At 34.0% G+C, this 23263-nt stretch overlaps 1 protein-coding gene across 2 annotated transcripts in view; it reads right to left on the reverse strand.

Annotated features, from left to right (window-relative positions):
- The window catches only part of Dop2R (dopamine D2-like receptor), a 153073-nt gene that overhangs the window by 38337 nt on the left and 91473 nt on the right, over positions 1-23263 (reverse strand). The window lies entirely within an intron of this gene.

The raw sequence follows: 23263 nt of genomic DNA on the forward strand, positions 1-23263 counted from the left end.
GAGTACTTTCTCGAGTTTCAACGGCATAACATTGTTTTGCCGTTAATTAGCAGCCTTTTGAAGCATAAAACAGTTTCTTTTTCGCCTCAAAATTTCGCCTTCAAGCAAACAAAAATTAGTCATTTACCAAAAGGAGAAAAGCGCTTTAATAAACCCAACACCTTCACCTGTTTGTATTTTTCTTTGGCGGAAAGCTGGGACCGGAGTAAATGGACTCTGCCAGGATTTGGAAAAAGTAGAAATTTAACAAGACCTAGCCTCCATAGAATATAGAGCTTTGTACGAAGTCATTTAGCTGGAATAAAAGGGAACTACAATGAACATCCGGAGCAAGTATCGGCGATGCACCCCGTGTAAACAGGGCATTTTAAACTGGCGAAAACGTTTCCTGCAACAAACAAATGGGGCTTTGTACTGACATAACCAGACTGAATTGGATATTGATTGTTCTCTCTGTGTGTGTCTGTGTAGTGTCAGTGGCTTTTAATTCACAGACTACGAGTTTTCTTCCTATGTTCTCCACTTATCAACAACAGAGACAACAGAGTCATTATGCAGTTATTTTCAAATTAAATTAGATACTCAAAAAATCGGCACAAAGGTTTTTATTCAATTTAAAGAGCATGTATCTTAACAATATTTCATAAACTATAGTCAAGGCATCTTATCTTGCCTCATCTCGCCTTCTTGTTTAGAACAATAGTGTATTTTGGGATAAATAATTGGAACTAAAATTGTGTAAAAGAAATTTCTGTCTGCCCAAAACTTTTTATCGCACCTTCGAAAATACTTCTCTAAGAAAACCGTTATGGACACTGGGCTTATGTGTCCCTACAGCACATAATAACCATAAAAATGGACCGAAAGTGGACATTTTATTTGCTTATATGGCGGAATTGTTTTGTGGTAACGGACAAGGTCAAGGGAATCGCTCTAATTTAGAAACAGACAGATATGTAACAGCTAGTTATACAGGGTGTTTTCTAACGTGTAGAAAATTTAAGGGCGCAATCCTGGATGCATTTTAAGTGGAAAATGTCTAATAAACATATGTCCGAAAATGCTTAGTTTTCAAAATATAGGGTGTTAAAATATGCCAAAAAAAGTTTTCCTTGAATATTTCCACTACAGCTCAAATTGGATTTTTTATTGATATAAAAATAATATTAGTATTATTTAACTTATATCATTTAACTTATAAATAAAAATAATATTAATATTATTTTCAGGATTACGTCCTTAAATTTTCTACATATAGTTAGGAAACACCTTGTATAGGGGAAATTGGTAGCATGTCCATGAAAGCAATAGAGCGTTCAACTACAAATAAAAATCGAATGGTAAGAAACTCCCGTTAATCGTGGAGAGGCTGCCATGGAAGTCTTTAACTCATCCCCAAAATTGACTGAAGTTTGGATGTTTTCACACTAAGCTGATCTTGTCCAGGTTACACCTGAATGTGCGCATGTTTTTGGACATGCGCACAATAATGATGATACTTTGCACACATATGCTTGATGAAGCCAATAACTAGAAACACGTGGCGCCGGATTGCCCAACATCCTTTTCCCATTTCTGCTTGAACGCGGATTTGCCACTAACTTTTCCTACTTTTATATTCATTTGTACTAAACTTTTCCATTTAGATAGCCGCTTATGCAGCCAGTTTGGAAATGCAGTAGGATTCATTATAATACGAGTTACACAATATAGCATTTTTTAATGAGTTGTATATACGGTTTTGTTTTCATTTTTTAGCGTGATGAAGAAATCAGAATAAAATGGCAGATATTGGAACACATTCAAGAAGTGCTCAATATTTGTACTTGTAGAACTCTAATCTGTATTAAGCAAGTAACGAAATGAAAACCGGCCCGAAACCTAATTTTATTGTATAATTAGTTGTGAAATAGAACCTGTTTAGTTATCCAATTCGATGTCGAAAAACCATTACTTTAGTTGTAAAAGTTAGAATAATAACGATTTATGCAACCAGTTAGGAAATGCGCTACTTTGTATAACGAGTGTGATTAAACGGAATGAGAAAAGCGAGATCCCGCAATGTGAAATGGTGTGTATTTCATGTCACATTGTGGGAATATATTATAGTGCACCATATTTCGAGGGTAAAATGCTAATCAAGGGATAGGAAGGAAGAGCACGAGCCACAGGTGAGTGAAGTACGCTATATGAGCAGAAAATGGTTATTTTATGCAAGTTGTCAACGATACTTTTTCCATGACTATGATAATTTGTGAAAAATACAATTTATTTGGTCTCGATGCTGTGGATAGCGGTACGAAGCCGTGGGAAGTAAGTTTATTTCTTCACAATTGTACGCGCAACCCTAATTGCGCACTGAACTCGAAATCGATAGTTTTTCGAATTTCGATATCATACATGAACCAGTAACACCGCAATATCTTGACAAACACAGAAAAATTTGACTATTTAGAATTAGTAAAATTACATATGTGATTCTTTCCCAATTTTATTGACAAAAAAGGACTACAGCAGCATTATTGATTATAGTCCCATTTCATAACTGAGTTATGAAATTAAAGCATCTGTTGTCATAATTTAATGAGTTAAAACCCGTTCCGTCACATATTTTGGTTATGAAAATTGTCGTTTTATTTTTTAAAATTATAAAATCATTGAAAAATGGATATATCTATGGACATAGATGGACTAGTACTTAGGAGATTTTTTTGTTGGCGCTCACATAATCCCTCTAATGTAGGCCTGACACTCAATTGTCGATTGAATTGAATCTATATTATTACATCAATATTTACCAGAACAACATAAACCTAGGATTATGGAATTGGTAACATGACAATACGGTCTCGGCATTAGTCGAAAGCTCCTGCATAGTGTATATTGTAATAATTTAGGAACAGATCAGCTTGAGTTATTCTCAACTGTATTTACACCACACAACTTATTTAACTCGACATGCCTTAAAATCAAGTGAAATCCAAATTTTACATATAGAGCATTAACAAGTCAAATCAATTTCAAGTTAATTAGTTTTATGATCAAGCACTTGAACAATCAAGTAATATCAATTCACTCTTATTAAAACAACTAAATTATAAATACTCCAAAATGATCATTGTACGCACAGTTTAAAAGGGCCACACATAGCAAAAAAATAAGGAGATTTTCCCAATAAACCTAAATTTCTCAAGTAACATTTTAAATTGTTTGAAATCTTAAGGAAAGTTTAGGATCGAATTCAAAAATGCAGAATCGAATCAAATGAATTGATAACCTAAACTAATCTAAACAACCTGATCTTTTTAAGCTAAAGTAATCTAGATTCTCGATTTATTGGAACAAACTTGAAATAACTCGCAGTTTCTAAACTAAAACATTAAACTTTTTTTCTTATTTCAAGAAGTTATTTTGGCCCAAAGAAGTTCGTCGAACAAACTTGAACTAATACGAAGTTTCTAAAAGAGAAAACAGTCGATTACTTTAAATGTTGAGGCATGAATTTTTAAATCAAGTTCTTTAATTCAAGTTCTAAAGAAGGTGAAGTAAGAAAGTTTCCAAAACTGCATAGTTTGACGAATGAGACGTTTCGAGTTCAAGTTACCTCGGGTTACCCCAAATTTTCAAAAACACATTTTAATTTCAGGTTACGTTGGGATTTCTTTACTTTGGGAAGTAGTTTCAAACTGTAATTAATGAAATTGCCCCTTGGCAACGTTTCTGAACCAAATTCGAGTTTTCTTCAGGACAATATTATTTTAATTAAGTTTTTTCTGATGATCCTCTGATCTTAACTTAAAGGAATATTGAAGTCTCTTAAAAACATGTTTAAGAACATATCCATTCACTATTTTGCAACGAGGGAGAGAATCACATTTTGTCAATTTTTTTTTATCTCAAGGGGAATCTTTGGCCAAGTAAAACTATAACAATGAGCTTACCTGTTATAAAATATCGTAAATCATCAAAGATTTGGGAACATTTCAGGAAACTGGAAACTAATCCTTTACACCTGAAATAATCGTATTTTCCTAAGTAGAATAGTCAAGGATTTTGAACTGGGTATTCCCAAGACTCGTCTCAAATTTTATACCTCTAAATCTCTATATCCACTAAATTACCATATCCACGATTAAATTATGTGCATTTTTGGATATTTTGAATGAAGTTGAAAAGGACTGAGTTTAACGAATTAAATCTAACAAATGTGTCAAATTTTCTATTATAATTAACATAGTCAGTCAAAGAACGTTTTTCTGATTGGATTGAGAACACAGACAGAAAACCGAATAAATTTGCTTCCTCCCAATGAGCTGATAAATTGAATTTTCCTCAATCGAATCTAAACAGTTTGGGAAGCTCAAGGTGAGAAATTGACTTAACCCTGGAAAGTTATCCCGAACTTGATCCTTTTAGAGATTAAAACTCAGGAGGCCAACGTTTTTTAATTAAAGTTCGGCAAGTAACTTGTTCCAGGGGACGATTTTACTACTAATAATATTAAAGTAGGTATATTTCATATGATTTTCTAATAAAATTAAATAAGTTCAAAAGCTCAATAAAATTTGAATATTTGGTGTTCCGCTATAGAAATTTTAATTAGAGGGGTTGGTGGGCGTGAATAAAATATCCTTAAAATAACATTCATTGCTTTAAATTGCATTAAATACATAATCGACCGGGGAACGAGCTCAGATTTGTAATGGATTAAAAATTGCAATTATGCAAATTCCCAATGGAGGCCTTTATATTCTATTAATGAAATGGAGATTTTCGACTCGCTTCGAGTAGGAACAATTTCATCAAACTTAGAAAATGAAGGTATATTAAGAGTTTAGTATTTGTTCTTGTAAATTCTTCAGTTGAATATAATGGAATTGGACTTAACCTTATTAAAACCCTTGCTAATGTCCGAATGGAAGTTGTTTTTTTTATTTGCAAATATGCTCAAACAACCTCGCGGAATATTATTATCCATACCATTTACATACATTTGCATTCGGACGACGAATAAGTGAAAAGTAGATTTGCTGAATAAAATTATTCCAAACTTCAACGTATATACAGCCTTAAGGGATACCATTAAACTTTCGCTGATGCCACATAAAATGCTGAGCTTAAATGAGAATCGGATATACACGGACGGACATCAAGAAAATAAAATCGCGTTTACACACGAATAATCCTGTCGAGCGCTGCAGTTTGCAGGAACAGGGTTAATCAGCGAATTATGTAATTAAACAGTGGTGCTATTACAGCCTGAAACCACCTCCAAGTGCAATCAAATTTACTTCTGTAATTGTCTTTTGTATTGCAGTGCAGCTATTTGGGAAAGAATATAATGGTCGGCTTTATCTGGATTAGCTCAGACTCGAAAATTGCCCTAAAGTGAATAAGCCGAAACGTTTTGTATCGCTCTTACTTCAACAAGATTAGAAAAAGCAATAAAGGGTTTGGAAATAACGGCAAAAGGGAATAGTAGAATAAAGAAAATTACTAATAAATGGACAGCTGTAGACATTTTGAGTGCATGAGAGAAATGGTTGGTGTCCCAGAATAGCATAGACAAATGGATGTCTCACATTTCTCAGGTGAAAATAATAGGCCAATTTAACTAAATTTTCCTTTAACAGAAAATGCTATATTGCCACCGTCTTCGCTTCGAGGTCTTTTAAAAAATGCGGTTTTTATTTCATAGTCTTAAAACGCTTTATAGTACTTTAATCTAACTCGGTACAACACGAATAGGGAGGACTAAAATCATATGGCGGTACGAAAGTTCCACATCCACCAGGTGTGATTTAATCTATGATTAAAATAAAGTTGTTTTTGACTAAGACCTCGCGAGATCGAGACCGATACTTCTATGGCCTGAGTTTCGGTTTCGGTCTCGTATTTATACCTCGGTCTCGATTTTGTATATCGTGATCGAGACTTTGATCTCGTAGAAGCACTTACAGTCTAAAATTGGATTCGGTCTCGATCTCACGAGGCCGAGACCGAGGCTAGTCTTACGTGACATCGCAAATTTGATCACCAAAGTTAAGTTAAGAGGCAATAAAACATTTGAAAAAATGACCCAAAACTTCACAGTTTTAGAAAGACACCAGTCATCTAGGATTCTTATCAACACCTATCGTATCTTAAATGACATCACAATTTCAATAGCTACTACAGCTTTTTCTAATATTCTATAAAGTCTCTTAAAATTTGTATATACTTCTTAAATTTCCAACAGGACTAAATTGCGCTTTAAATACTGTTCCCTCATGCACTTTAAACTGAATTCCTCGCCTTAACGCTCGTGTTTGTCTAACATTTCAGAAGGAAACGGAAGCCACAGCTGCACTAAGAAGACTCTGGCTTAAGACTGGCACAAAGCGACTCTCTGATGAAAGTTATCACATCTATTACGGTATTTGAGTTTTGCAAGTGGCTAAAACTACTTGGAACGCATTTAATCTTCGGCAATAATATTTGCTTTAATCTTTCTTGTTTTAGTTCATACTTAACCACCCAAAAATATTTTCAAATTTAATTCCGAAGCAGTACAGCATCGCTTATTCTCAATTTCCGTATGTTTCCTCGTCAATAATTCACGTTCCCGAGGTTTTGCACACGTAATATTGTAAAGTATAAACACGCCCTTTGTTTGCAGAAAGTAGCAGAACCGAGACCTATTTGTTGTTCACTTTGCATTTTCTATTTCATGGAATATTTCTATGATTACAATTTGAAGCTGGCAGTCCACTCTTTTGTGTAGGGAAAGCAGGGAAAATTTGCCTTTTACAAAAGGGTGCAGTAATGTATAACTAAAGTGGAACTTTGTCCTGGCTAAGGGCTGTTTTCACTTTGCAACTAAAGCAAAGGTCGGAATTATTATGTACTTTGAACTTTAGATAGATTAAGGGCAAGATTTATAAAATTGTTTGTTATAAAATTTGTTTTTCTCTACTTCTCTTATTGTTCAACCATCATTGGCGCTATATAGAAAAAACAAAAAGTGTTTATATTTCTATAAAAAATTAATTTTTAAAATATTTGTTTTACTCTTTTCATTTCTTATTGAAATATTGTGTGGAGTGTGCTTATTTAGTGGGCAAATTTGTTGTTCTTTAATTCAATAAAATCTCGGGGAGAGCGATGATCCTGTTATAGAAATTCTAGGTATTTATGATATTTTTCATAAAAAATATAATAAGACCTCATGTTTTACCGGATACGTTTTGTTTGTAGGTACGAAATCATTGTTACTATTCTTATATGTACACGTCTTCGATGGAGATATGACTAATTTTGCCACATTCACTATCAAGTTAATATGCGAATGATTCTTTGATGATAACATGTAATATTTAACAACAAATGACTGATTGTCAGGTTAAAGCCGACGATGGCAATTATCGAATTAATTATCGTGACGAAAACCATGGACAAATTGATATGATTGGCTGAAAATCGAACCTTTCTAAAGATAAGTGAGTGTTTTCAGTGAAACATTGAAATTTATATATATTTAATAAAGCGTAGTGTCTGAATAGAAGCAAATTCTTTTTGATCAAACAAAAATCAATAGTAAGTGCCTAGTTTGTTGCACGTAAAGATTCTGGGAATTTTCTCGAAATATGATACAGTTTGCAAAAACAAAAATAAATAAATAAAATCACTCGCATTCCGCTATGATTTCTTATGGTTCAATTCCTGAAGGGAGCGAAATTATTTTTAATTCAAAAACATTAAAAGTGGTATAATGGGTCGGTTACAGAAATTCACAGAACGTATTACACTTTTCTTTCAGGCTATTATTACTTGAAAAATATTTGTGTTGCGCCAACGCTTTTTAATCGAAATCAAGTACTTAATTCGAATTACTTCATTTCAGAAATTGGCTTTTATTTTAATACAAGGCCGATAAAGGGTTTTAATCAGAAGTTACATATACATACACATATATATACATACAGAATACATAAAATTGAAAGAATCTGAAGGCATAACCCTTGAGACGTATTTAGAATTTATTTTTGGAAATATCTTCAACTTGAGCATATTGTGGGTATCATGCCTTTTTGAGTATATTCGCAATCAGTCCAAATTTTCTAATTTATATGCAGTAATTTTGTTCGCGAAATCCATAGGACTGTGCCAACTTAAACAATTTTACATCTCTCGTGGTTTCCGAGATTCCAACGGTGGGCAGCAAACCTGAATAACTCTGTATAAGATTATTTTCTATTTTCATTAATGTTTTATTCCATGTTGAGGGAAAGTTTCTCGCGATTTATAAAATGAAGCGATTTATAAAATAAGATTTCCCTATTCCGTGAATGTCCGCATTTAAAGTTCATCTAAATAATCTGAACATCTAAAGTGCAATTGAGTATTTTTATCTCGAACAATGTGCAAAACAAACTAGACAAATAAACGCAACAGTTGGAGCCAATTGGCGAAACTTGGAGGGTTGTCAACTTTCTCGATGCAAGCAACTTCTTTCGAAATGGTTTTTCTTTAGACATGTCTTTTCATGCACAAGTTCCACGTCCTAATTAACATATGCATATCTTACGTGCGGATCTTTAATGCATTTGGAAGCGGGGAGCCAGAATCTTTGCAGCATAAAAGGTATATAAATTAGGCTTACTTATATCGTTCTCCCTTGGCATTTGCCAGGGAGCAGTCTTTGTTTTATAGAGCTTCAAGTGGATTCGTTTCTCCACTGCGAGTGCAGCTTAATTAGTTCGTCAGAGGGTATACGTGAGTTTGAACTGATATGGGTCTTAAGGTCTAACCAGAATAAGAAAGGATCTTATAATTTATGACCCGGGAGAATTGAATTAAAATTGTATATTAGCCCAAGTTTTTATCGCAGCAACGAAAGGTAACAACACTCAAACATCCATTAGACTTCCAGGGCTTATGTACTGTTACGACACATAATAATCGTAAAAAGGGAGACCCAAAGCGGCTTCGCATTTATACGTTTATAGAGGACAAAGTTTGTGTTAGCAAATTAACAAGTTTTTTTGAAATTTACAGGCTCGAGCTGTCTGAAAATACATCAGCAAAACAAAAGCAGGAAAAAATAACCCGCATTTTTAGGCCTTATTTAAACCCTGCACTTGACTTTTTGTCCTGTCCTCGCAGGATTAACTTTATAGTACGGCCCGAAATTAAACTGAGAGGAGAGGCATGTGTGTTTATACGAAGTTGTGAATTTTTTATGCCTATTGAAATCGCTTCTCACTTAGGAACCTCTCCGAAAACTTGTTGCAAAATTAATTAATGACACGCCACAGTTTTGACATAATTGGAGCACTAAATTGACTTTATTGAGAGGTCTCTAAAAAAATTCTTCCAGAGAATTCCTTAAATAAGTACTGTTAATACAAACTGCGTGTAGACATTGAAATTTCCATCAAATTCAAAGCATAAATCAGGAATTAGGCGAAGACTCCGTGAATTCCGTTTCAGGAATATGATTAATTTGCATGCAATTAACAGATTTGCGAGATAGAAATTAATGCTTCAGGAAAGAAAAATGCAATACATAAATTTAAATTTCCAGGATATACAGATAAAAGCACGCTCGTTTAACTAAAAAATAACTCATTGCAACTTCGAAAAATTACGGCTCCTTAAACACTGAATAAAAACATTTAAATTGGAGTTTTATCTATCGTGAAAGAGCAAAAGTTTCAGCAATAGAATTTCCCAGATATATGGAGAAAGGAAAGTCTTGTGAACTTGATTCAAATCAAGAAGGAAAATCTGTAAAGAGAAGCACATTATGTGCACTAAAAGTTCATTCTCTTTCGTAGTAAATAAACTATGGATCAGATTATACAAACCGCCCTCGTTCTACAGAGATTTTTGCTTGAATGCTCTTAGTTTGACGGTTTTCCTCTTATTCTTTACGCATCGTTGCTTGCTCTTGAATCATTTGTATGTCCCTTCTTAGTCTCATATTCATGTAGTTTTTTTATGACAAAATTTTTGATCCCTCATTGTATCTAATTGAAATTCGTTATTACTGCACCAATTCAGTGGTTTTCATTTTTTATTAGTCTTCATCATTGATTAATGAATCTTCGTCGTTTCTTAATATCACATTATGATTTTTTATCCTCATCAGGTTTGCCCTTTGTGTTTAATATAGACATCCTCGCTTACATTATACCTTTTTCTCCGTGTGCCATACTCTTACAAACACTCTGTAGGCCTTTTTCTATAGTTCTCTATAGTTTCGTTAACTATACTCCCTTAAATAAATATTTTTCTTCTCCTTCCTTTCCAGATTTATAATTTTCCTTAACGTCATGAGATATTTTATCATCAAAACACAATATCTTCTTGTAGAAACATTTTTAAAGTGCATTTATACGGAAGTTTAATTGATCACCATAAGGGAGTTTTGAACAAGGAATTGTCCAGACATGAAAGAGCAGTACTGATGTGACCTACAAAATTCCTTATCAACTTATGCTCGAGATTAAGATATTGCAAGCATTACATCTAGAATGGTTATTTGTCAGGTATTTTCTTTATGTAGATAGATCAAGGAGGGATAATTCAATTCACGATACTTCCCATTCTCATTAAATTTTCATCTAAGAAGGTTTTAGATTTCCCTTATGTATAGCTTGAAGGCCTCTTCCTTGACTCAAATACAAAAGATACAGCAGCATAATTTCCATATTTTAAAAAAAAATTTTGTTGCTCGCCTTTTAGCAATCAATCATCTGGTTCTAACCGCTAATTTCATTTTTGAAAATTACAAAGTTTCTAGAAAGTCTATTACGAAAGCCATCTAAAACACTACGTTATAAATTGATAGTGTGTATGGACTGCTGTAGACATTCTTACCTTTGATACTCTGTAGGTATATCATATCGTAGTATATCTTCCTTTTCTCTTCATTTGAGATTTAAAGCTTCTTTGGTTAGATATAGTCTTTCCTCAACCATGAAAACAATAATTTTCCGAAGTTACAGGTTCTTTAGCTGTGTCAAAGATTAATTCCTCTATTTATCAAAATAGAAATGATGAATTACTTCGTATCTTACCAAAGTTTTAATTATTCCTAACAAACTAAGTAAAATTCATGCAAATTGAGGTTTCGTGACCCTACCAGATTTAAGCTTAGCCAGACGTAGACAACAAGACTAAAGCCGAAATGATATTATTAAAGCGAACAAAGGGCCAACTTGCCAGCGGATTTACTTTATAATATCTGATCGAGGATGAGAAGCCATTATATTAAAGTCAGATAAATGTCTTTGATAACTTCGATTACCCCCGGGCTTCGATTGTTGACGACCGCTTTGTGGCTTTAATAAGAAATTTTGGACAATAAGGCCGCCAATACACCTCATAATGGACCGTACAATCCCCACACGAAATCGATTTTCGGTATGTGAATTACTTTTCGAAGGGCATTTCAAGAGCCTTATTTGAATGAGACAGCAAGAGCCTGCATGTATCTGAAATATGGGTCATGACCAAATGTATGTGATATAGCGGTCCATGCAAATATGTTTGTCAGCCCAATGTAACCGAATGTCTGGAAATTTGGATCGAAAATGCCAAATTCGGGTAATTATGTCAGAGGGGGATAAAATGTCACCTCGCCTGGGTTGTAGAGAGTGTCCCAAATTGCAATGTATTAGAAAGTTCAACCGCATATATGTTAGGTCCCAAAGTAATACTAGTTTCCTATGTTAACTATACTCAAACAATGCGTCATAAAGAAAATATAGGATATCTAAATTTTACTTAAAATCTCCAGAATGTTGCAATTCCTTCGAAAGGGTTAAAAATATATTCATGAAATTTTATAGGCATTACTAACTATCAAAGAATGGACTCCGCAAATTTTGATTCACAAGAGTTCACAAACTGTCCATCCCAAACTAGCAGCTAGATGAAATCGATCTTAGAAGCTTCAACCGGGGATTGAAGCAGAAGCTACTAGAAAATTAATAGAGCTAATTTAAGATATTAATTATTAATACAGAAATGATTATAGAACTGCTTCTGATTAAGCTTCCAACATTTTTTACCCTTTGCCAACGTCCAGATTAGCACCTTGGCTCACAAACAAAGCCTGTTAATGCTGTTTATTTCCGGCTAATTCCTAGCTTCAATTTCGACACAAAACTTAAAACAATCTCCCTTGGTGCGTAAACTGAAACCTTTCATGTTCTAAATGCCGCATAATATAAATCCGGATTAGTGGTGTACACTTCAGCCCTCCGAATACTAAACTCAGGTGTCCTTTTTTCTGTCCTCAATTAAAACTAAATGGCGTGGGAATAGCAGGTGTTCAAAGCACGAAATTAGGTGGACAGCTTAATGAAGCCAATCTTCAGGAATTAATCCGGATTAGAATTGTGTAATTTAATCTGTGACGTAAAAGATCATTAGTCATCGGTGTAATTTTTTTGGCGACAAGTTCTTAGAATTACCCATTAATCTCTCCACATGGATTTGGTTAATCCTGAAGGGTTGGATTACATGATAAGGTTTAAACTTATGTTCGAAGCAAGACGTCTGAGTGTGGGAGATCATTAATTTAAAGGATATTATATTGCAGTCTAACTTTGAAAGGGGAAGAATACAGAGTTTAGCGCTTACAATATCACTGTAATTTGAGCTGTTTTCGAGAATGTCGTAGAATAAGAGCGTTTTATGTTGGTAGGAGAGCCTCAACGGGGGCTTATTAGTGAAACTCAAGAAACTAGATAACAATCCTCCAGGTGGTGAGATGGGTGTTGTTATTATTTATGTTATATCACACATATAATAGGTTAGCGCTTCGAGTTTTAAAGAGATTAAGTGGTAAAATGTAAGCAACACTCAAGAGAACATACTTGGTATGTAACCAGAACAGAGCAGAATTAAAGACAAGAAAAATGTTAATTGCGGTCATGAATCATGAGAAATTTATTCTCCTAAAGAACAGGAAAAACCAGAGTTTTACTGAATAGCATAGCAGACTGAGAAATTAAGTTTACATTAAACCTTCGAATATCCATCATCTGCTGAATTCAAGGAATATCTCTGGTCACAACTAGTTTTCAATGTTCAAGTCAGTTTAGATTAAGGAAATGCGGTAAAAAATGATGTGCACTCTTAATATGAACGAAACCGCATCTCTTTGGGTATTCCATAAGGCCTATCCTGCGGTGAAACCACTTCTTAAGGAGAGAGATCTTAAGATCACTTCATCCTCTTTAATAAAAATCATACAATAATGTGCTATTTGTTAAGAATGTTGGCGAAAAGCGAAATGAAACAAGTTAGAAGATTCTTGGTCGCAAACATCTACCAACTTAAATTAACCTAAATAATAGATTAGAATTCTTGTGTCCTGGGGGTTACAGTTTACAGGCTGTTGTTTCGAATTTAATCCTATCGTCTACTTTTCAACAAAATGCTTCCGATTTCACAGATACAATTTGTATATACCAAAAGCCCAGCAATGCTGTAAGTAAACCTGAAGAGAACCAGTGAATTACTTGCTGGTAGCATTAATGTCGATAGAGCTGTTTTACATCATCTATTTTAAAATAGGTTTTCTGCCTAAAAAAGTGTGTAATGCAACTGAAATTTTCAAAAAGTATTATAGGAGCTGAACTCATTTGTCGGCAATAAATTGAAAATAATATACGAAGATGAAGAAAATTTACTGATATAGTGGTATTTTTTAAATTGAAACTTTTTATTTTATTTTGTTAATAATCTCGGCTTTACCGCCGATTTTTGTTGGGTCTTCAAAATCGCTTTGAAAGTTTTTCAGCTTTTCCAAATCTGTTACAGCTCCGTAAAAGATTTTCGACCAGATTCCTGAATGTTGAAAGTAGAATATTCCCTGGGAATGACGTCAAAATCGTTCAATCTCCATTGTGCAGTCATATAGAATTTCAACAAATAGTCGTCATTTAGACATCATTCACCGGGAACGTTCTACTTCTCAGGTTCAAAAGTTTAGTTTCTCATTAGTTTCTGCACTGCCCGATGTTTAATAATAAATTCTGTTTTTTTTTGTTTTCGTTTATTTATCTTTTAACTTTTGTTAGGACTCATAAATATACTTATTATCAAACACCACCAGTCTGATTAATTTGTCAACATGTAAGTTTACTTTGGCGCTCATCTAAGAACGTATAAAGTGATGGTTGATTTTATTTTATTTTGATTTAGTCTATCCTATAAGTTTACACCCTTTGTATCAGCAATTGATGAGCCTGGGAAAAATTTTAATTATGCCTTCTTTTTCTCTTTCTCAGGCTGATTTCTTGAGAGAAAGGTTAGTTAGGTTTGAAACAACACACAAAAGGCCTGAAATTCATTTTCTAACTCAATTGACAATTTATTCGATTTCTCAATAACAACCTTTTGTTTTATTAGTATTACGCAGTAAAGTACAATAAACCTCAGTTTAAAAAGTGAAAGTTATTATTTCACGAACAGTGCCTCTGAGACTGTATAACTCAGAGGGGTCCGCGAGTGAACAATCCAATCAAACTTAACTGCCAGGAAGGATTAAAAAATTGGTCTTTGAGCCGGAACATATAATGAGTCCCTTGAATTTTTATTCAAACCAGAAACAATCCAAACGGGACCCAACAACTTTTCTTCTAGTCATACAACTCTATTAAGGTTTTTTGGGATTCTTGAATGTTTTTTAATCTTCTGGATGGACCGTTCTAATTTCTAAAAGACCAAGATATTTTTGAAATTTCTAATAACTCCGCCCTTATGAAAATTATTCAAACGTAAGTTTTTTGGCAACCTATTCAAGGTGTGAATTCATAAAACCATTGAACACACCACGAATATTTTGATCCACAACAGCGGTAAATCTTCTAAAATGCTTTCTCAATTGTTCCAAATTTTATATTTCGTATTAAAGAATGATACTGAACTTCTTGTGAAAGATAATGAAGGGATTTATTTCCTAAATAAAAAGCCCTGCATCGTGCGACTGGAAAACGGCTTAGAAATGAAAGCTATATTTGGCAACACGTATCTCAAATAAAGCTTTATCGATATATGTACGGCATAAGCCGCTTAAGGCAAGTATAGCAACACCATTTGAATTTCAAAAAGTCAAAAAGCACCACGAAAAGTTTGTAAATTTTTCTCTGGAACACGGCAAAAGGTTTTAAAGTTTGAAATCTTATGGCTGGAAAATGTTCCTCTGTGGAGGAGATGGAGTTGTACATAATTTAAGATGTTTGATATTTGATAGGTCCTTATGACATAAACGAGTCCGTTTTATGGGATTGTTAAAAAATGTATCGAGCCAGGAAATTAAAGTTACCAAAACGATGAAATATTCAAAGGTTTCCCGTATCTCCGCATTACAATATATCCCAGGTATAGTCGCGTCACCCGGGCTCGAGTAAAAATTTAAAATGGCTGTTTTAGGGATTGTTTTTTTTAATTTTATCTACACTCTCGGGTGTATAAAGTTCCACGAAGAGTGTATGAAATATGGAGGCAATGAGAGCGGCACTATATGGAGGATTTACCATTATTTTAAATTTCTCAATTTATTCAAACCTACGAAATCGGCTTTGGCTTTTAGAACAAATCCAAACACGTTATTAGGGACAAAATCAAATCTGATGAGGTTCGAATTTCATTTGCGAATGTATTAGTAATTTAATAAATAACTCTAATCCCACTCTGGCTCGCAATAAAATGTGTCTACAAAATGGGTGTTAATCTGGTATTGAACTGGACGCATTTGCCGCAGTTTACAAAATATGTATGGAGATTTTAGTTTCAATCACTATAATGTTGCAGAATTGATTTTTTAATTGTTCAGAAGCGTATGCTTTTATTTAGTTCAAATGTGTACAAAATATGAAATTTAAAGCCGGTTCTGTTGAAAAAACTGGCTCCAAATGTAATTTGAAAGGGATGATTGTGATCACTTCAAGTGGATTTTATACTGTGAAGTAGATATGTAGAAAATATTCGGTATTTTTAAGGCAGATTGTTAATTTCATCTTTATGTCGTTTGGAAATAACGTCTCTTACACAAGTAGGGGAATCGGAGCGGAGCAATTGCACACTTTTCTCAGTTAAAAGTAACTGAGAATAATATTCATCTTTTACTAAGGGCTAGGACGAAAACCCTTGTTAACAGTTCGGTCATCTATCAAAAGTGCAGCTACGGTTACATTTGAGCCGGTTTGGTGAAAAAATCCGAATTGTTCCAAATATAATATGAGACGAAAAAATCATAAAGGGAGAGGGGGTGAGAGAGAGGGGGGATGATAAAGTGAAAGGATGAGGGAGGGAGAGAGTGAGGGAGACGAAGAGGGAGAGAAGGAAGGAGAGAGAGGGAAAGTGAAGGAGGGAAGGAGGTAGGTAGGGAGAGGTAGAGAGGAATCCCATATAAGTCATCTAAATATTGAAGAAATTAGTTGTCGCCATAGATCACACAAAAAAAATCAGAAAAAACCTCTAGACACTTGATAAACCGTCCAGTGGTCCAATATATTGAAAAAAAAAAAAAAATTACTGACGAGATGTCCCTCGGGACGGTACCGGGTCTTGACAGTCTAAATATAGAGAACGGGGTTTTTTAGTGGGTAGGCGCACGGGGACCGTCGGTTAACGCCAAAGAGTGTTCCCCGAGTGAATCCCACACTACTCGGCCGCCAGAACAACAGGCCGGGTGTCTTTTGAAGATTTTTCCTCGACAAAAAAAAATATATATTGAAAATGTTAAAACATTTTATTAATCGTAAATTTCAATGTACCTTTCATATACAGTTTTTTTTAATACATGGTCCTAAGGAATGCTGTTTTTTTTTATTAATACTTAGTTAAAAATTTATTCAGGTACGTATGGGCTTTTCAAGTAAAATCTATTGTTGCATGCACTGCAGTTTCCGATTATTTCTGAGCGTGAGTTATGTAGCCATCTGTAAGATCACAGGGCCATCTGCATTTTCATGTCGTCATTTATATTTCTTCGCATTTCATCTTGTCCAGATATTATCGCGCATGTGAACGCCTTGCGTTATGGACAACTGAAGCTCATTAGGATCCAAGGGTGAGGAATAATATATAACCGCCCTTAAACTAGACATAATCATTCTGCTTCATAATTTTCTACAAGTAGTTATACTGTTAGTTTGATCCTCATTGTACTTAGTTTATGTCACCGCTGTGAAAAGATGCAAAGAAAATATTTTTTTCAGTTTTTGGTTATATAAAAAAGTAACAGCGATGATATTTCTGAATTTTCACACTTTTTCTTATATACAGGGTATCTCTAAAACGTCTGTACGAAATTGTACCATAGATTTATGAGGCGAAAACATGACGATTTAGCCCAATTTTTCTTAGTACAAAAATGAATAGTTTCCAAAATACCCGATGTCAAAGTGAAAATTAAACAAAGCAAAAAAATTAACTACTTCGTTTGTAATATTCTAAGTACCTAAACAAAATGTTGCATCGGGGGGTTTTTAAGGGCGAGAAATCAGTATCCGTTTATATCGATGCACATTGTAGAGGGCGCTGTTAGCGCTAGGTGAACTTTCTGTAGAGGGGTATAAATTTTTTCACATCCAGTATAAAATTTATGTTTTATGAAAAAAAAGTATCTTGGGCAAGTTCGTACGGGTATTCCTTGTTAAGATATTTCAAGTTTAAAATTTGCAGCAAGTCTTGAAAAATAACTTTAAACTATATATTTATTCATATAGTACAGCAAAATAAATAATAACAAATTAGTATAGCTAAATAAAAACATGAAGATTTTAAAAAAAGTGATAAGAATTAAGGATGAATTGAAGGTTTTGATTTTTTTCGTTTCAACTGTACGAATAAATATGTATTTTTAATTTTTAAGACATTCAACGAACTTTAAACTTCAAATATCTCAAGAAGGAATGCCCATAGGGACTTGTACCAAGATACCTTTTTTCATAAAACATGTAAAAAAACTCAAATTTAACCATAAATAAATTTTATGCCGAGTGATAAAAAAGTTATGTCTCTTTAAAGAGAGTTCACCTAGTGCTGACAGCTTCTCTACACTGTGCTTCGAAAATGTAAACGGATTCTAATTTCTCCTCCCGAAAAACTCCCCGATGCGACATTTCGTACAGATTTGCATCAGATTACAAGCGAAGTAATTAAATTTTTTCCTTTTTTTAATCTTCACTTTAACGTCCCGTATTTTGAAAACCGTGCACTTTTAGACTAAAGTAAAATGGGTTAAATCATCATGTTTTACGCCTCAGGAATCTATACTAGAATTTTGCACAGACCTTTCAGGGACACCCTGTAAATGTATAACACAAAAAATGGGTAAGAGATAAACATGAATTGCATATAAAAAATATATATATTTTTTTCCATTCAGTAACATTTTGAACCACTGTAATCGCAATGCATGTTTATCTATTTTTTTATTGATATACCGTTATGATTAATTTCTTCAATATTTAGACAGAGTAACAGTATAATATAAATAGTATAGTAAGTAAAGTATAGTAGTATAGTAAGTAAATAGTATAATAGAAGTCAGTAACTTAAATTTAAGTTTCACGAATTTGAATTCGGTTCTATAAAATAATCAGAGTGGCTTCAAACGTATATAATTTGAAAAGTGATTGTGGGTGAATTCTAATTCTATTACAAATTATTCGATATGTTCTGAGGAAGTTTTGAGTATAACGAAATTTACTGAATAACTATTCTGACGCGCTTTTCAATCATCATAATATTCAGCCCTACTTCTCGAAGCCAGCTTCTCTGCTTATTCAAAAGTCTATGCTTTTAAAGCCTTAATGGTAATCAACCGAAAAAAAGCGTTAAAACTCAGTTCGATACGCGTTTCGGGGAATTGAAGTTTTCTTCGAATTCCCTTTAAAAATGTAATCGCCTTAGAATTATCTCCTCGGAACGCTATGTCTTCTGTCGCTGCTAATTCTTCCGCATCTGCGGACATCTTTTCTAGATTAGTTTTCAGTTCCAATTCTTTTAATCCTCCTCTCGCTGTGCGTGATATACGAACTAAGAAAACTAGTCCACGAACGTGTTAAATATGGCCGAGATTCTTAAAATGTGAAGGGAACGAAATAAATTAGACGTAAAGTTCACGGGACATATATTTCGCCTCAAAGGAGGATCGTTAAATATGCATTTTATGTTCAAATAACGGAAAAATATCTTAAACTGATATTTCAACGATCTCATCAGCTTATAAGTATCAATCCTGGGATTAAAACAGAGCGCTGCAAATGTTGATTTGACGTCGTAATAATATACGTATACCCGTACACATCCTCTTTCGCTTGGTAATAGCAGAACCCTTTTGAAAACGAGTTTATGCAAATACCCGGGGGTAAATTTATATATGCAAGCTCAGACGTTATCGAAATGCTGATGTATATATACAAATTTGAATTCCAAAAATTTAGGGGTCATGAATATGGATGTGCCAACGTCGATAAAGTGTAATATTCCACTCGATGGGCCCCCGATAACGTCATCACCAAAAATAAACGTCACTTGTGTTTGCGTTCCGGAGAGCTAACATGACTTTATGCAAATGATTGTGTATGTTTAGGATCTCTGCGTTAATCTCCACTTGCGACTTTACATCCCAAATCATTAAGCATTTTAATAAAACTTAATCTGTCGGAACAAAGTTATATGTATCTGTCCGGAAGATAATGTCCCAAATCTAAAACTGTCGACAGAAAGAAATGGGAGAGACGATAACGCACAGGTCAGGCCAATTTTAATGTGGACAGTTGAAAGGGGTCGCTATTACACAGGGAAAAAGATGTAACCCCGAAAAGAAAGGTTATTTTAATTGAAAGGAAAAGCAGCCTAGTCACTAAATGGCTTCTATCATGCCAAACAATGATATCAAATCTGGGTGCCACCCATTGCATAAACATGAGAGCTTTCTTCTTGGTTGTCTGCTTCTCTATTTACGGACAAGAGACACGCTATGTTGGCACTTTAACCTTTCGTAGCTTCTAATAGCCTCTTTGTTGGAAATGATGTTTTTCGAGGACACATGTTTGGATAATCCTTGCTTTCGTCTGGGTAATCTGAAGTTGTTGGAAAGGTATGAAACTGTGAGAGCTAAAGTCAAGTCTGAGTTGAACAAAATAGTACACAAACCATTTGACGCTATGTAGTAGGGTGAACATAGTTTAATTATTCATGATGAAGTTAAACAAAATTTAATTATTTTCAAAACAAGAGCGGTTTCGGAATTTAAAGTGAAATAATGAGATTTGGTTTACAAAACCGAAAATTCTTCACGGTTCCTGCTTCGAAAATCAGAATCATGCTATTAGTGTAACTAACCGTAAGGTTAGAGAGCATTTCATACTAGCGGTCCAGCGACACACACTCTTACACTCAATGTGGCCTGATACATATTTAAATGCATAGGAGCGCATCGCCCTCTATAGTATGTATATACTGACTACTTTTCTGATTTTTTTTAGGTTTGAAACGGCCTTTAACATTAATGAAAGCAGGAGTTCCATAGTTATAAGTTATAAGACCGAAACTCATTATGAGAATCAATAGAAATTATTTTGAGTTTTGGATGGAAAACCTGCATAATTTTGGATGTGATTATGTCAAATAATCAGAGTAATTTCAGATGCAATTTGAAAGGCAGGATGACTTAGTAGATCCTATTTTGATCATTACACAAACATATCTTACGCTAGTCTTCTAGCTAAGTCTAGCTTTAATTCAAATTGAAGCTCTCATGAAAAATAAAATGCGAATTCGGTTCTGTGACAAATCAAAGTGGTTTCAAATGTCATTTTATAGAAGTGAAAGTTTCCAATGAATACTCATTACATGAGTCATTCTAGTATAAGCTAAGGTCTCCCTAGCTGGGCTCAAATCAACGACGGTGTAAAGATTTCTTGTATGATTTCTTATTGTATCACTTACATGTTCATCTCGTAAATGATTTTATAGTTAAGACCCACCTTACTGATATTAGACGCAATGCTCGTGCTTCTGACCTTAGCCTGATTTTGAGAAATTATAAGATGGGACCAGACACATTTATCGTATATTTAGTTTCCCTTCAAATTAGGTTGAAAGAAATATAAAAGTACAAGAAAGTATGAAAGTAAAATAGTCAAATATTTATAAAAATACATAGGACATGCACTCGGCACTGGCAGATTTCAATAAATACTTCATTGCTTTCAATCGCGTTCGATTACACCATACAAGGTGCCGGTCTGAATATATTCAACCAAAGCGCACAACACCCTCAGTCCGTAGAGCAAGAAGGGCGCAGCCCGACATATTTCTTAATCTGAAGGATTACCAAAACCATCATTAGTAAAATAGTCCATCATTGCTATTGGAAAATGCAGAGAGCTTCTTTAGCGATAATGAATGATGACTGTGAAAATTAATGGAAGTGGTCCAAAGACTGGGTTTAACAAACCGGGCTCTCAGAATTTAACTCTGAATAAATTGAGAGAATCTAAATAAGCAAATTATTGAACCTGTGGTCAATGAGGCGGCACGCAGTCCTAATTTAACTCAAAAGAAACTGACCCCATTCTTCAAAGGATGAGATATTGCAGTTGTGAGTTACGCCTCTCTTAGAAGGGTTGAAGGTGCAGGCCAACGAGAATTTCCTGATTCTAGAATTTTCGACCCGAAAATTATTGCTATGAGCAAAAAGTATAATAAAAGCGAGGGGCAAATTATGCTGAACTGGTGAACAATGAATTAAATCCTATAAAACCTTTTTTCCGGTCAATAATTTAGGGATTCTGATAATCCCTAAATCACACAATCGAGGATCAAAGAACATTTTAGAATATACGATATTGTGTTGGATGCAGAGGATGCGGCATGTTTAAACTCGCGCAATAATGAACAAAGGGTGGCTGAATTGACTGTTTACAAGACACACAATAGCATATTACAATACGAGATGGAAAATATTTCATTACTATCGAGAGATAAACACAATCTCGAGACATTAATGAAAATTCCCATCGAGAATAGTAGGCTATTTTATTTCAACTTCGAATTTCTGAATAACATTTAAAAATGTGCTGGAATATTATTTATGTAGTGTATGCCGTACTGGCTGAAATGTAGGCATTGGAATATCTTTGCAGGACATTGTCAGCAGCATATAGCAAATATATAATATAATAAATTGGTTTTGTCGGTAGTGGAGACGGACTATCTATGAATATTTGATTCATTACTAGTAGGACTTTTAATACCGAATATTACTCACCTATACCTACATATATTTAGGCACTAATAGTTTCGTGTAGGATTGTTTGTAAATTTCTCTGTTGGTAGTCATGGTTTCTCTGTTGGCTTTCATTGTGAATATATATTTGTAATAAATTTTTAACTGCGTTTTCCTCTACCACTTGTTTATTTTAGTCCACAGATATTAATTTAATGTAGACTATTAATCCCATAGAAAACAGGAAATTTGAAAAATTCTTATCAACGCGTCCAGCAGAACCATTTCGTTTAAAACGTTTAAAAAAAATTTCGTTTTTGGTATGCCACAGGAGAGATTAATGTTACTAATGATGAAGTGGGACAAAATAACAATGTGTGGTCGTGTTGTCAGACGTGGATACCTATTTCAAAAGTAGTTGAAAATCATACGTAACAAATAACACCGAAAACTAAATTCCCTTTTGAGTTTAATTTAGGTTTCAGAACTAATCTTTCGTTTCGGGGTTATGGGATAGTTACTCGGTTTCATCCAAAATCATTATCATAACAAGGGTTGTTTGAATATGCTGGATGCTCGAGGTGCAGCTTTAGAGAATCTGCTACCAAGGTTCAGTCTAGTTTATATAAGATTTATTTATGACCGCTGTTTTATATGTGTTACTGATGCGTAGAAGTTGATGTGACCATTTTAAAAATTTAATTAAAATACTCAAAATCTCGAATAATATTCATTTCCATGTATCCGAGAGAATTTGTGGAATGCTGAACACATTTCATTACAAAATTACGAATTTTTCATTTTGTGTTGCTTTCTAATTTGGGTGTATTTTTAATGGATCTTCGGCACCATTTCAAAACATTTATAAAGGTGAAAAGCGGTCTAATACAATACTTTACATACTTTTCGAAATTGAATCGATACTGTAACTTTTTCCCGGACACCTGTAGCTTATTTTACCACAAAAGTAATTGCAGTATTATATTACACAATTTACTTTAAGATAATAGGAAAAAT

The sequence above is a fragment of the Euwallacea similis genome, chromosome 16, assembly GCF_039881205.1.
Source record: "Euwallacea similis isolate ESF13 chromosome 16, ESF131.1, whole genome shotgun sequence".
In the NCBI taxonomy this organism is placed as follows: Eukaryota; Metazoa; Arthropoda; class Insecta; order Coleoptera; family Curculionidae; genus Euwallacea; species Euwallacea similis.